This window comes from Canis lupus, chromosome 4, assembly GCF_048164855.1.
Source record: "Canis lupus baileyi chromosome 4, mCanLup2.hap1, whole genome shotgun sequence".
Classification (NCBI taxonomy): Eukaryota; Metazoa; Chordata; class Mammalia; order Carnivora; family Canidae; genus Canis; species Canis lupus.
This window is the reverse complement of record NC_132841.1, coordinates 51544636-51557639: the sequence shown is the minus strand read 5'-3', so window position 1 is coordinate 51557639 and position 13004 is coordinate 51544636.

The following is a 13004-nucleotide window of genomic DNA, read 5'->3' as shown; positions in this document are numbered from 1 at the left end:
AAGGTCCCTTCCAGTTCTAGCTCTCTTGAATGTAATGCTTACTATTCTTACATGGAATTATTCTAGTAAAAAAAAAAAGAGAGAGAGAGAGAGAGAGAGAATATTAGAACATTGTTCAGGCCAGCTTAGAAGAGCAATTGAGTGAAGATCGGAAACCACATTTCACTAATAGCATGGAATTTTGCAACTTTTGTGGTGCTCTACTTATCCTTTCATAATTTCTCTGGTTCTGCTGAAACGAGCTCAACCAATAGCCTGACTCAACAACCTCTTGCCTTAACAATCACTTATCTGCTTGAGAATTCACTAGGTGTGAAATCTAGTTTGCTAAAGACTAGATCTCTATCCTGAAGATGGCCAAGGAGAAGGAAACTCCCTGTCCCTGCTGGGGTGGCAATCAAAGTGGAATTGAATGCAACAGGCAGACACTGACAGATATCTAGGCAACTCCATGCAGTGTGAACTGCAGGAAGAAACCAGGAGAGACAACAAGGAGTAAAGCCCAGTCCTTGTCCTCAAGGAGAATACAGTGGGGTAGAAGGTTTAACAAAGAGTGCCCACAGAATCCAAATGCAGGACAGAGTAGACAAAAGTCGATCAGGTTTATAAAATGCTAGGAGGAGTCCAAAAAGGGAGGAGTTACATAGGCCTAAGGAAGTAAAATTTAAACAGGTAGTAAAGGATGAATAGGTTGAGGGTAAACAGGAGGGAACACAGGCTTCATCCACTAAGGATGCCTCCGGGCACTGGGATACGGGGCCTAACAAGCCAGATGGGAGTCCTGCTTTCAGGATGCTTACTTCCCAGTAAGGGACATAGACAAGTACACAAATATGTAAAATAGTTTCAGATATTTTTAGTGCTATGAAGGCCAGTAAATGAAATGCTCATCATAGACAGTGACTATGAGATAGGGAAGATTTCCCAGGGGTGGCACCATGTTATGATCTGGGGAAGAGCACCCCAAGTCATCTGCAGACATTGCACAATGCCAAATATTCCAGGGCCAGGACTGGCAAAAATGCCCCCAGATGAGAAGTGATAGAGACCTTACTATAACTAACACCATAAGGTTACTGGGGCTAACAGGTTTATCCCAACCTAAGAAGCCTACATCCAAAATGGTTTTAGCCACCAAACCAGGGCCAACACGACTTGGCCCCCTACAAAGAAAAGACAAGCGCCTTCTTGCTAAATGTTGTTCTCCGTCTGTAATCATGGGCGTTCCCAGGCTTCTTCCATAGAACCTTGCTCCCCGCTTGAGTGATTAATGTGGAGTGGGAGATGTGTGTGAGGGAAAGCTCCTGACACACCCTGTGATGGAGCCCAGTGGAGGGTGGGTTATTCCAGTCTAGGGTTACTGGCCCCCAGACAGAGGGCAGGACCATCGCTCTAAGTTGTTCCTTCTCCTTCTGAGACAAGCCTCCTGCAATCCAGGCTGGATGGACATGAGACTGTCAGGAATGTGTGTCAGCCATCCCTGTTGTTTAAGGCAGATTTTTTATAGCCACTTTTGCCTATGTCTTTATTTTTATTGTTTTTTTTTTTTTTAAAGACGACCAGAGAGGAAAATAAAGTGTGGTTTGATTCAACAAATCCACTCTGCCTCCTACATGGATCTTTCCCACGGACCAAGCAAAGACACAGTGGAGTAGAATGCCCGGGTGCCTTTGAGGAACTGCAAGTCCAGGGTGGACCTGTTGTGGGTTCACGTGAGACCCCACAAGGGACAGGCTGCAGAGGAACCCTGAGGCCAGACCCTCAAGGACCTTGAATGCCAAGCTAAGGAATTCTGACTTCACCTGATAAGGTAGAGATAGTAGGGAGCCATGGAAGACTCTGAGAGCAGGGAAGTGTCCCTGTGAGATCTGTGCTGGGGGACTGGCAGGGAACAGACATTTCTACAGGAGAAGAGTGAACAGCCCGAGGACTTATTCAATACCTGAGGGGCTCCGTGGTTAATCACCTACAACAGAGCAGACCTCCTCACCCTGCATTTTGTCTGCACCCTGGTTCTTGGCCGCCCTTTGGAGCAGCTCACAGTGAGGGGCACAGGGGTGGGAGCCGGGAAAGAGGCACGGTCCAACAGTTGCTACATTGCTCAGGATGGCGTCTCGCCCCCAAAGGGTCACAGTGTCTGGCCTCTGAAGGCAGTGGGAGTTGAAGCTGCCTCAGTGTGGCTCAGAAAACAGATCCAGCCTTGGCAGCACTTGAGAGCGCTTTGGAAACTTCAGACCAGGTTTGGTTTTGCTTTGTTCCAGGCCCTCAGAGTAAGCTGCAGAAGTGGCCTCAGCGGGCTGAGGTCCCCTGTCGCTCCCCAGCTGGCACAGAGCTGCCAAGGACCCCTCCTGGCCGCCGCCGCACTCGTACCTGTGATTTATTGAGCGGTTCCCACAGAGCGGACGCCAAGTTAAACACTTGTTTCCTGTCATCCAGTGGTCAGAACAGCCTAATGAAGTATGTAGAACTCTTTTGTTCACTTCTGAAATAAACTGAGGCACAGAGAGCAACTGGCCCAGTCCCTTAGCTCAAATTTGGCAGAACCTAAATTCAAACCTGGTTCTGATTCCAAAGCTGAGGCTCTTGGCGCCCCGCTTCCCATTTCTCAATGTTTCCCTTGGGCAGTTGCTCTTTTCTCTGCCTGCCAAGTACCCATGGCCTTGCACCTATATTTTCTTGGGTAAACATCCAGCTCTTCCCACGTATGGCTCCTTTTCCAGGAGAGCCTCACCTCTGCCGTGAACTAACTCTATGACCCTGGGAAGAGTCCCTTCATCCGTCTGGGCCTCAGTTTATTCATCTGTAAAATGGGGATGTCCTGCCTATTTAATAGAATTGGTGAGGGGATCAGATCAGTTCCCAGGTCCCTAACCCTTCAGTAACTTGTGATGGGCACATAAGCAGAAGATCTTAGGATGATGCAGAAATGAGGTGTGAGCCCTGCCTAGTCGGGCAGTCAGCCCCCAGGAGGTCTCCACAAATACACTCAAGCAACAGGTGTCTGTACTGGGAGCAGCTCTGTACCTGCCAACTCCTCTGGCAAAACTTGCCCTTGGCTCTTCCCACAGAGAGAGGTCACATTCCATGGCCCGGCAGCCCGGCACAAGGAAACGGCCCTGTCCAGCCACATTGGAAGTTGAACATTCAAGGGGCTTTGTTTGTTTATAAAGGTTTACAAGCATCCAAGTTCTCTTGTTTGCTGCCAAGTGAGAAGACAAGGGAAGAGAGAGAGGGGGTCCAAGGGAAGCATGGAAACTCTCCTTGTTCTTAGCTATTAAACAAAAGCACTGTCTCCCCAGGGCTGAGGCCAATAGCTTTCCCCACAAGCTGGCTGCGTACTGCTGTGTTCCTAGATCAGACTGGGGTCTGACTGTAAAGGAGTCAGGGAAGCAACATTCCAGGGCTCTTGTCACATCTGCTACAGTAGATCCTAGAACTGTTGCAACCAAGTATCACACATTGGGTGACATAGAGAAACAGGGGTTTATTGTTTCACAGCTCTGGATTCCAGAAGTCCAAAATCAAGGTGGCAGCAAGGCCACATTCCCTTTGAAACCTATAGGAAAAGGTCCTCCCCACTGTCCCCTTTCAGTTTCTCATAGCCCCAGATATTCCTTAGCTTGTGGCATCATACCTTCAAACTCCACCACTTCCTTCACCTGGCATTCTCTCAGTGTCTTCACACCATCTTCCATCTATGAGCATCTGTGTCCAAATTTCCCCTTCTTATGAGGACACAAGTCATTTTGGATTGGGGCTCCACTAAGAACCTCATTTTTACTTGGTTACTTCTATAAAGGCCCTATTTCCAATAAGGTCACATTCTGAGGCCCTGAGGGTTAATATCTTTTGCAAAGACAATGATTCAACCATAATGCCTGCCCTCTTCACTCTGTGTATCCAGTAGGTTAAACATTTGGGGAATATAAATAATAGTGAAAGGGAATATAAGGGAAGGGAGAAGAAATGTGTGGGAAATATCAGAAAGAGAGACAGAACATAAAGACTCCTAACTCTGGGAAACGAACTAGGGGTGGTGGAAGGGGAGGAGGGCGGGGGGTGGGAGTGAGTGGGTGACGGGCACTGAGGGGGACATTTGACGGGATGAGCACTGGGTGTTATTCTGTATGTTGGTAAATTGAACACCAATAAAAAATAAATTTATTTAAAAAAATGGCTCAAAAAAATCTGGCTTTGAGTCCCATTTCTGTGCATAATTGGCTTCTTGGTTTTGACCCGTGATTTTGAATGTGGCTCCTCACCCTACAGACTTGGGGAAAAGATTAAATGAGATCACAGAAATCACTAACTTTACACATTGAAGTGACCTTAGAGATCATCTAATGTTTCCCAAAATGCTGACAAGAGTACTGGCCCTACAAAGTCATCGTAGGATAGCAATGGGGAATGGTACTATGAGTCCCTCTCAGAGATTCTCAATGTATATTACCAGGGCAAAGACCCTGAGAAGTCCTGCAGTTAATAGAAAAAAAAAAAAAGGCCCTTTTCTCCCAGTATCTCCCAGACTCATTTCACCATTATTTGGGTAATGCCTGGCAACACACTCTTGATCACTGATTCACACTTGGGAAATGCCCATTAACACTTCTAGTTCATTAGAAAACCAAGACTTGGACTTTGATCAGCTCCAACATTTACCACCCATTCCCAAAGCTTTATCTCAGTATCAGCTTTGAGGGGAACCCGGAGTGAGATAGATCTTTGTTTCCCAGAATAAAAACAGCTATACTGCTGTTTAAGATTTATTTTTAATACTATGTACTCATTAGCAAATTTTCCAACACAGGAAAGAATAAGGGAGATAAGTCAAACTTACTTTAAACCTTCCCACCTCAAAATAACCAGTCAATGTGAGACCTTTATTACTTCTGCCTCCTGTTTGATCGCACACAGAGGTGATGGGGCTCAGGAACTGGGACAGGAGCTGGATCTGGATCCAGTGGGTTCAGAAGCACATCCTCATGTTTGTTCTTGCTCAAATTTTATGCAAGTCCCTTGGCCTCTTTGTGCCTCAACCTCCCCTTGCCCCTCTAGGAAAAAGTGTGTCAGTGGCAGAGATTGGTAATATTACTGGTTATCATTTATTGGGTGTCAACTAGGTGCACACAATATTATATTACATGTTATTGCATCCAGGATATTTGCTGAATCTTCATATCTACCCAGGGAGGCAGGTGAGACCACCAAGACTTCGAGAATGACTTGCCTGAGGTCTTATGGCTGCTGGTGGCAACAGGGTTAGACAATGAACCCTGGAGTTCACTGCATAGCCATGACTCTGTGACTTTTTAAGCCACGTGTTACAGGCATCAGTCACGTTTACCAACATCTCAGCTCCTATTAAATGCCCTTGCTATGTTTGGGATCATTTCAGCCCTATGCATCCCATTTCTGCAAGGTAAAACCAAGAAAAATCAAATCAAATTCCAGCCTTTCTTGCAGCATGGATAAAGGCACATGTCTCGGACTCTGCCAATCAGACACAGTCCTATAAACTTCCATTCTGAAGAGACCAAATCAGGGAAAGAGACTTCCCAGGAGATCTATTTTTCTGGCAAGAATGGGTCTTTTAGGATGACAGTGTTTATTTTTTTTATTTAATTTTATTTTTTGTATATATTTTTTATTGGAGTTCTATTTGCCAAAATATAAGCATAACAGCCAGTGCTCATCCCGTCAGGTGCCCCCCTCAGTGCCCTGGGTGACGGTGTTTATATGGTTGAGATGTGCCACGGTGGTGGTAGCAGTTCCTTCAAGTGCTTGATGTGACAATAGCAGGTGCAGTGGTTCTCATCATTACAGCTCTATAGAGTGTTATATTCATTGCTCCTGGAAGCTTAGCCTCAAAACTGTCTACTCCTCCTAAAAATTCTGAGACCTCTTTTTTTTTTAAAGATTTTATTTATTATTATTATTATTATTCATGAGAGAGAGAGAGGCAGAGACACAGGCAGAGGGAGAAGCAGGCTCCATGCAGGGAGCCTGACGTGGGACTCAATCCTGGGACTCCAGGATCCAGCCCTGGGCTGAAGACGGCACCAAACCTCTGAGCCACCCAGGCTGCCCCCCAAGACCTCTTAATATCCTCTTGATAAACAACTTCTCTGCCCAATTATCCAGAGCCAGATTCTGTTGCTTGCTAATAGAAACCCTGACTAATAGGTGCCGTATCATTGTAAGAGACGCCTCTCAATACACAGAGCTCTAGTGACTTTATGTGTGTACAAAGTAATGAACAGAGCTAGTCAATTTCTGATGGACTTGATTAAAGTAGACAAATCAAATTCATTTTGATCCCAAAGGGAACTTTTAGCAAAGTTGTACAAGTTGGTTTAAGCCATAACAATCCTGTTCACCATCAGTGGTAAAATCTCCAGTTCACATTGTATTTTGTGCCTGGAGTCTGGTGTCAGAAGCCAAGGATGCTAGATTTGCCTGAATGAGTCTTCTGAAAGAAGTTTAATTGAGATTATATTTGTCCTTTAAGCCAATAGCCCTCAAACCTTATGTCCTCATAAAGTTAGAGATTAGAGCAGTGGTTCTTTACACTCTTAAAAATGTTGAGGACTTGGGGCATCTGGGTGACACAGTCGGTTGAGCAACCAACTCTTGGCTTCATCTTGGGTCCTAATTTCAGGGTTTTGGGACCAAGCCCCATGTCGGACTCCATGCCCAGCAAAGAGTCTGCTGAAGACTCTCTCTCCTTCTACCCACCCCCACACTCACTCTCTCTCTCTCTCTAAAATAAATAAATACATCTTAAAAATATATTGAGGACCCACATGGCTTTTGTCTATGTAGGGTATGTCTGTCCATAGGTGTTGTATACCAAATGAAATCTACAAATACTAAATTATTTATTAATAAACTCATTTTCAGGGGATCCCTGGGTGACGCAGCGGTTTGGCGCCTGCCTTTGGCCCAGGGCGTGATCCTGGAGACCCGAGATCGAATCCCACGTCGGGCTCCCGGTGCATGGAGCCTGCTTCTCCCTCTGCCTGTGTCTCTGCCTCTCTCTCTCTCTGTGACTATCATAAATAAATAAAAAACTTAAAAAATAAATAAATAAACTCATTTTCAAAAATAACAAACACATTACACGTTAATATAAGTAACACATTTTCTAAAAAAAAAACTGTATTTTCCAAACAGCAACAAAAAAGTTAGCAAGAAGAGTGACATTGTTTGACATTTCTGCAAATCTCTTTAATTGTCTGGCCTAATGGATGACAGCTGGATTCTCATATTTCCTTCTGCTTTTAGTCTGCTGCATGTCACATGTCATGCAGACTCTAGAAAACCACACTCTACACTTATGAGAGAATGAGAATGGAAGGGAAAATATCATTTTAACATTATCTTGAAAATAGTTTTGACCTCACAGATCTCTTGAAAATATCTCAGAAATCTCCAGGGGTCCCTAGCCTGAAGTTTGAGAACCACTGCTTTAATCACTGAACGGTTTCATACCTTACATCCGTAGGTTTCCAATCCAGGCTGCAATGGATTCAGTTTTACATTTTAATTGTCAGCCTAACAATCCAGTCCCATCCTTTAGAATTATTTATTCATTGGTCCATAATCTTTCTGCCTTAGGTATAATTGATTATTAAAGACTCTACTCAAGAAGTCAGGAAGCCTGCTTCTGCCACTAACTGACTGTGTGACCTTAGATAGGTCAGTTGTTCCCTCTGGGCCTCAGTTCTATACTTACCAAATAGATACTTGTTGACTTCATAAGACTGCTTAAAAATCAAATTGGGTAATAAGCATGAAAATCCTGTGAACACATCCATGTAATAGTGTACTATAAATTTTTTTATGAATGCATTATTTGGGATGCTTTGGGTTGTCAGTAATATGACTCAAACGAGCTTGAATTATTGACTCATTTAACTGAAAAGTTGAGAAGTGGCATGAGTCTTGGGCATGGTTTGGTCTAGAGGTTCCTAATGGAGTCTGGGTTCTGATTTATGTTTCTTGCCATACTCTCAACTCTATTCTGTACAATTCAGTGTCAGCTAGCACCCCTCCTATTAGTAATAATGACCACTGGACTTCTAGTCCTACCTTCTTATGTTACACCAACAGAGATAAAAGAAAACATCCCTCCCAGAAGCTTCCATGAAAAAGAAAAAAACTTTCTATTTCATAAGTCCTCAGCAAATGTCCAAATGGGGTCAAGTGCCCATCTCTGAACCAATTGCCAAGGCCTGCACACAACAAGATAAGCTGATTGGCACAACCTAATCAATGTCCATTCTGGAGCTTAAGGTAGGTGACTCACCTAAACCACTTGACTTGGAAATTCTACACTCTGTTAAGAATGAGAGGGTAGGGGGACACCTGCGTGGCTCAGCAGTTAAGCATCTGCCTTTAGCTCAGGGCATGATCCCAAGGTCCAGGAATCGAGTCCCACATTGGGCTTCCTGCAGGAGCCTGCTTCTCCCTCTGCTTCTGTCTCTCATGAATAAATATTTAAAATCTTAAAAAAAAAAAAAAGAATGAGAGGGAAGGAATAGTTGTTTGGAAGGCAATCAATGAATGTACAATATAACATCACAGATCTATATTTATTGACCAAGGAAGATGATCACAACATACTGTACAGTAAAAAAATTAGATTAAAGCAGACTGTCTACTAAATCCTCATCATACAAAATAGATACGTGTATATGTGTATATGTGTGTATGTGTGTATAATATGTGTGTATACATACTGTATATATATATAGGTGTGTGTGTATATATGCTTAGTGGTAACGACTGAGGTATGGTGTTATGAGTGACTATGTACTTCTGTTTATTAGTACATTTTTTGCTATCTAGTTTTTATATAATAGAAAGTAAAATTTCAGTACAGGAACAAGTCTAAGATCCTATAAAGATGTGAAACATGACCACTGACCATCTCCTTCTCCACTCGAATAAGTATTCCATCCTGGAACCTCAAGCTGACCTCAGCTACCATGAGGGCTGTCACCTAATGGAGCCCTAGACAAAGGGCTGAACCAGCCTCGAGAAACTTCTCCCATCTATGCACATTTCGCTTCAACACCCCCTAAAGAATCACAAAACCAGGACCTCTTGCTCAGAATAGAAAGCATTCTATTTTCATTCATATGCAATTCTAATTTTCACTGGATCTCTCCCATCTCCTCCCCCTCTCCCCAAGCCCTCCATCAGCTCCCATGACCTCATCATGATATTTAGAATAATAGTCTTTTCCCACCGGTCATCAGCTTCTAAAATAAATATATTTCCATCAACGGAAGCTGCAGAGTCACCGAAATTATTATACCTCAGTTCAGAGTCACAAGCTCATTAGAGACTGATTATTGTGCTTTTCCAAAAAGAATGGCAGCGGAAGAAGCCAGATGATTCTGATTGTTTATTTAACTAGGGAAAGAGATGCATAGGCAGATTAATATCTAAAGCAGCCTTTGGAAGAAGTAATGAGATAGCCAATAGGTAAGAAAATAAGGGAACAACACCAAGAAAAACCCCACTGTGGTCTTGGTGAGCATTTTATTGGCCTCTGAATTGCCATGGAAGACACCAACAGCAGTGAAGCAGATGGGTCAGAAGGAAGAAAATTCAAGAATGGAAATCAAGAATTCTAAATCCCATGCAACACCATACTCTACCTTTCTGGGGCTTCTCTGGGCCTTTGAAGTTGGGTAAAATCAGAGATGACAAGTGACTGACATCCTTCCACCATCCCCTTATTCCTCTTCCTGGCATCCATTACTAATCCATCCCAGAATCCTTTCCCAGTGAGCCCAGATGTGTGGGAGAACCAACACCATGCTCCAAGCAGCCTCTTTACATTCATCAATGAGCACGTGAAGCTGTCTGTCATCCCTGAGCTAACAATTTCTAGAATGCCCATAAAATTCTGACCTTCTGATTTCCCTTAGCTGACCCAGATCTACTTCATCTGTTGTCATTTAACAGTCAGTCATAACTTTATTAACATCATTCACCAAACAATTGATAGTTAGTGCTTATCATCAAGAGGACATTGAAACAATGGTGACATGTCTAACATTGGATGTCAAAAGAACTGTCATATGCAAGAGCCAGGCAGTGTATTCTGCGTGACCCCAAGAGATGGGACTGGGAAAAGTAATGGTGGCATTTGAAGGCCATAGGCTGACCTAGAGGAGAGCATTTCTCTATCTGTGGGGGTACTGCAGGCAAGCTGAGCTCAGCCATTCCCCAGGGAAGCTGAAGAACACAGATCACAAGGCCAAACACCTACAAGAGTCAGGCAGGCAATGTCATTATGTGAGGACCCCGTATGAGCAAGGCAGAGAATGGTGAGGTTGATGATGACCAGGAAGCACATGTCTGGTCTAAAGGAGGAAGCCACGGGGCTGTACCAAAGGCAGTCCTGTGTTCACCTTCTCCACCTCCCAGCTCTGCAACTGTCCTAATTTCTTTCACATGAGCCTCCCTCTTATTGTTTCCCCACTAGGCAATTAGCAGTGTTGGTCTCAGATGTATGTGTAAATAATGAGAAATGGTATAAGTAGCAGAACAAGATGCCATGGGAACACAGAGCAAAGACAGGTAGCTTTGGTGTGATGGTGTTGATGGAGACCTGCTGGACAATATGACATTAGCTCTGGACTCTGAAGAAGGTAAAAAGAAAGGGCCCTCCAGACAGGAGAATAGCTAGAACAAAGGCACCAGGGTAAGAAAACATTGGAGCAGAGAGAAAATGAAGAATGAAAAGATAAAACTGGAAACATGGGTCCCAGGCAGATCACATAAGTGTTCAGATGCTTTGCCAGGAAATTTGGGCTTTTTGATGCAGCTTAGGGGGTCCTACATTATTCCCAAATCTTCAGCTTTCCTACAGCAACCCTTTGGGTCTCTCGTCTCACTCCTTATTCATGCTTCCACTGGAAAGGGATTGGAAATACACTCAACTTACCCGATCAGTGGGTCTGAGAAGGGAAATACATGTGGGTGGCTCAGTGCCTCTGCACCTGCCTGCAGTGCAAAACACCTGCTTCCATTATGGCATCAGAGGCAAAGGTCCTCTCCACAAAGAAGCACATGGTGGTCCTATTCCACCTACAGCCAGATAATTCTGCTAATCCAAGGATGGAAGTACTAGAAAGCCTATTGGTCAATACAACTAAGAGCTATATTCTCCAAACAACCTCATCAAGAAGAAAGACAAGTTTTTGATCCTCATTTGCCTGATTCTTGTGTTTCCTCAAATGGCCCAGACTCAGGTTTGTCATGAAGTTGAGAAAAAATATGATTAACCCTCTCAAGCCCCAACCACAAACCCCTCCCCAAGACCTACTGAATCTCAGAAGTTGAAACCCAAGCAATCTATCTTTTGGAAAGGTTTCCAAAATGTTTCTGATATATAACCCTGGCTAAGAACCCCTGACATAAGTATAGGGAGCCATAAAAGGTTTGTGAGCAAGAGACATATGTCAGAGACTGAGAGTTGCCCATCCAGGTATCTATATTGTTTATCACCCTTATTAACAAAGCCTCCAATTATACTTACAGTAGAAATGTGCCCCCCAAAAGGACTACATTTCCCAGGCTCCCTTGCAGATAGGTATGGCTATGTGACTAAGTATCAGCCAGTGAAAGGGAAGCAGGAATGTGGTGGTGACAGCTTCTGGGAAACTTTTTGAAAGGTGGCTGGCATGGGCCCTTTATGTCTCTTTATGTTTCACCTCTTCTTGTAAACTTCTACCTTAAATGAGGATGTGATAGCTGGAGCTCCAGCTGTCATCTTGGACCTTGAGTCCAATGGCCATCCCCATAGCCTAACAGTTAAATGTTTGAAGAAATTCAAGTCCCAGATTGATATGGAACCGTCAAACCAAAGAAGAAATAAAAGTCCTACCTTGTTCAAGCCTCTGTTATTTTTCAGTTTTCTGTCACTTTCTGCTGAACCTAATCCTAACTGGTACAGAAAGAATATGAACCTGAATGTACTTTAATCACACCACTCCCTGTACTGGACATATTTAAATTAATCAATAAATTAAAGACCTATGATGTGCCATGCCCCGGGGACAAAATGAGGGACAAAGCAGACTAGGTCCTGCTTTCTCACTGATTGCAATCTATTGGAGGATATAGATGATAATTAAGTAAACAAATAATAATTACAAACTGTAACAAGAGCAATAAAGGAAAGGAATGTGGTGCTAAGATAAGAAATAGGGGAGGTGGCAGTGATCCAAAGATCTATAGTGGATGTGGTAGTCAAAGAGGCCTCTCTGAAGAGGTTATGTTTCAACAAGGCCTGAAGAATGAAAAAGAACCAGCCCTGTGAATTGAGGGAGGAAACTTACAGATAGAGGAAATAGCAGATGCAAAGGCCCTGGGGCATATGGAAAGAGCCTCATCTGAAAAAGAACTTGAAAGCAGACCAGGCTAACTTGGCCACCAATGGAGCAGACAGTGATTCTCACAGCAACTGATATTGGACAAAAGGAACAAATCTACTTGAACATGTTTCCTTCTAGCCCTTATTTTAACATTTTACATCTCATGTGAAATAATTATTTGAGTATAATGGATACTTCTGTGAAGCCAAATGGCATGAGTTCATGGCCAAAAGGAAGGGGCAAAAAAGCTTTCCTATATTGTGGAACTGAGGGTGGTACTGGAAAGACAGATGGCTTTCCTGTTGGGAAATAAACTTTCAAGGAGAGAAGAATATGTCCTTTGAGTTTCTTTATGAGTCCACAAAGCTCTGCTTTCTTAGCCAAACATACCACACCCCAGGAACCTCCAGATCCCAAATATTAGCATCTTTTAGGAATTTCCACTGAAAATGTAGTGCGCAGTGATAACTTTTTAGGAGGGATGGGAAATTTAAAAAGAAGAAGAAAGTGCAGTGCCAATTAGAAGTAAGAGTGGTAAAAAGTATATAAATAAATAAAAATGTCCTGGCAGTTTCTCCAAATCAAGTTGCTAATATGACCTCGAGTCAA